At 35.6% G+C, this 3,544-nt stretch overlaps 1 pseudogene; it reads left to right on the top strand.

The window, feature by feature from the left end:
* Window positions 1-247: 247 nt before the first annotated feature.
* On the top strand, window positions 248-366 carry LOC112474167 (annotated as a pseudogene).
* The last annotated feature ends 3,178 nt before the right edge of the window (window positions 367-3,544 follow it).

Below are 3,544 nucleotides of genomic sequence, written 5' to 3'. Positions count from 1 at the left end.
TAAGGTAAGTAAGATGAGTTTCCTTTCAGTCTGATAATTCTAATTCAATGTGAGGAAGGGAACTAACTGCCTAGAGTTGCACTGTCTGATATGGTAGCCATAAGTCATTTGTAGCTATTGAACACTTGAAATGCAGTTAGTCCACATTAAGATGTACTGTACATGTAAAATACACACTGGATTTCAAAGACTTAATACAAGAAAAGTACAGTATCACACTAATTTTTTGTAATGATTAGATGTGGCTGTCTACAGCCATGCTACCCTGAACAAGCCCAATCTCATCTGATCTCGGAAGCTAACTAGGGTCGGGCCTGGTTAGTAGTTGAATGGGAGACCACCTAGGAAGACCAGGTGCTATAGGCATAAAAAACAAAAGAGATCGTAAACTGACAAGGTTCTTGTAATCTGTGAGGTCGACCAAGGGTTGCCTTGCCTAAAAAAAAAAAAAAAATGTAGAAATGAGAATTTTTTTTATAAAATCGGATTAAATAAAATATATCATTAAAACAAATTTCTTCTTTTTCTCTTAATGTGGCTAATAGAATATTTAATATTCCACATATGGCTAATATTATTTTTCTGGCCTAGAGTAATTGGGGTGGGTTTCAGTGGATGGGTTGGAAATTACCGTATGTATGTATTTGTACATATTTATTGTATTTTTAAAATGGAATAATGCTGTTAATAACTGGTTTGTAACTATGTTTCTTCCACTCAATAATCTATATGGATGTCATTCCATGACTGGATGGTAGTTCATTATATGGATGGAGCATAATGTATTTAACTTGAATCTGTGAACAGTTGTGTACTTGAATAGCCTAGAAGTAGTAGAAGGACTAGAATTATGGGATAGAATATAAGATGTTGCAATTAGAGGGGGTGTAGAAGTCTCTGAGGTCAAATGCCTCATTTGAGAGATGAGCAAACTGAGGGCCAGAGGTGATGAGTAACCTTTCTTATGACTCTTTTTAAAATGCCACCACTCAAATGTTACCATGTGCCATGCTCTGTGCTAAGCCTCTCCTGCATTATCTTCATCATCTCCATGATAACCTCCTAGGTAGGCACTATTGCTATTTCTGTTCAACAAATGAGGAAACTGAGGCTTAAAGGTCACATAGCCAGTAACTGGCAGAGCTGAGACTGAAACCAAGTCCATTTTATTTCAGCCAGAACTTTTAACTATTGCACCAGAATTTTCCATATTTTTAGATTTAACAAAGTAATGATTTTTTAATGGAAAAAAAAAAACCCCACACAGAATTACCCACATTTTATTTTAGCAATAAAACAAATATTGCTACTGCATCTCTATATCTCTTATAACCATTTCATAAAGGTACAAGTATTAAAAATAAAAAAGAAGAAGAAACATAGTTTTATTTTTTAAAAAATCTCACTTCATTGCTCATATTTTTTAGATTTTACCATGGAGCAGTGAAGACAGGGACACAGACGTTGAGCAGAGGCTGGTGTTCGGTGTTGAGTTGTGGCTGGAACTGTGTTAGACTTACTAGGAGGAACTCAGTGCATGCAAAGTCAGCCGCTGAACTAATCAGGCCCAGATTGCCGGAATCCTCTGCAAGTTCTTAACATGCTGCAAAGTGCCAGCCCTTGTCATCATTGCCCGGGTTAGTGTAACATCCTCTCCTCCACGGGTGCTTTACTGTACCTGATCTGTTTGGGGCACCTTTATCCATGAATTATTTATCATTCAGCCCTGGAGAAGGATGGTTTTTTTTCCATCTTTATTGCTCTACAAGAATGTAAAGCATCGAGGTAGAGTCCTTGGCCTTCAAGAAGCTCCATTGCATTACCTTTGTATTTTTGGAGGAGGCTGATGAGACAGACATGCTGCTCTGCTGTCACTATATCAACTCTGCTTTTATATATGGTTGGCATCTCCTTGCTCTACTCTTCTTTGCCAACCAAATAATTGTAAGTTTCCAATGTAAATACAATCCCACTATGACTAGATGCTTCACCAACTTGGAAGTTTCCTAGAGACTGTAGGATTAAGTTGGTATGATATGGATTTTGTTATTCTCTTTTAAATGCATATAATGTCAGCACATCATTTATATATAATGATTATTAAATGGCAAGTCTCTTTAAAATTTTTTTAATTTCTCCAGAGAAACTACAAACATTATTATCAATAAGCTTAGTGTTGCTGTTGTTTTGTGTTGACTTTGTTTAGATTGGACTAATACCTAGTGACTTTGAATTAGGTAAAACAGCAAAAGCAGGTTAAGTACCAGAAAAAAGTGTCTACACTATTTAAAATAAAACTCAAATGAAAAATTAGGGATTGGTGAGAAAGGAAAAACAGCATCAGAATGTGACACTGTATCAGTGCTGGTGAGTGCTTCTTAGGGTACTATGCCAAAAATCACAAACTGGAATGGAAATAAAATATTTGTTACTTTTATTAATTATAAAAGTATGTTTTTACATTTTGTTTATTTGTAGCACTTTAAATCAATTTTAGATTATTGATTTTTTATAGGAAATCTTCAGTTGTACATTGACTATAATAAATGTTGACTGATGCCAACTTTTTAATCTTCCTCCATTTGGGAAATTGGAGTTCTAGTCCCCATTTTTCCATAACTGTTTTTTAATTGATGAAGGAAATTTTTCTTTTATCCCAGGGTTGCTAACCTTCCTCAGCCTTTTGTGGATTCCCCAATCAAAAGGTTTTTGATTATCTAAAGAAATGACACCCACTGTTTCGCCTTTATAGATCATTTTGTTACCTCTTTCAAAGCATCTTAACAGGTTGGGGAGCCCAGATTTACCCTAACAAAAGCCAGGCTGGTCGCTCCCTTTTGTAACCTCCTTCTCTAAGCAATTTATAACTTTCCCTTTAGCGCACGGCTGAATTGGTTATACTGGGATCCAAGAGCAGCTATGGGGGGTCCTGGATTGTTTTCAGAGGTCATCAGAAGATCGTTCTAGAAAATTATGGCAGCACTGAACATTCTCAGGACCCAGAAGGGTAAAGAGAGAACTTTTTTTTCAAACCTTGTTGATTTCTGCCTGTCGCTTAATCTTTTTAATGATTTTCAACCATTAGAAGTTTATATTGTGTCGAGGGTTATTTAAGTTTAGGGTAGCTGCATAATGAGAACTAGAGGAAACAGGGCTATTATTGGGGGATAGGGAGGTAACCTTAGGGCACAGTCTTGAGTGGAGAGGGGAGAGGGGAGAAACTTTTAGAATTTTAAATTCTAAAAAGATTTTTTTTGAGCTTTAATTTTTTAAAGAAGAATTTTTTAAATTTAAAATTGTAGGGATTGTTAGATTGGATGAAGGCAAAACTCATGCTACTGATGTATAAAAAAGATATGCAATGTAGCAAGTCGTTCCTTTTTCTTCTATTACACAAGTTACACAAACAACTTTCTCTTTGAAAATATCTTAAAACAGAAGCATGTGGAGTGAAAGTTGCTCTTGTATTCCTTTTTTTCTTAAAGGAAGCCACTGTCATCAGTTTGAAATGAATTCTCTCAGTCTTTTTTCTATTAATTTATGT

This window comes from Pteropus alecto, unplaced genomic scaffold, assembly GCF_000325575.1.
Source record: "Pteropus alecto unplaced genomic scaffold, ASM32557v1 scaffold88, whole genome shotgun sequence".
NCBI classification, from domain to species: domain Eukaryota; kingdom Metazoa; phylum Chordata; class Mammalia; order Chiroptera; family Pteropodidae; genus Pteropus; species Pteropus alecto.
This window is presented reverse-complemented; position numbering and strand designations above follow the sequence as displayed.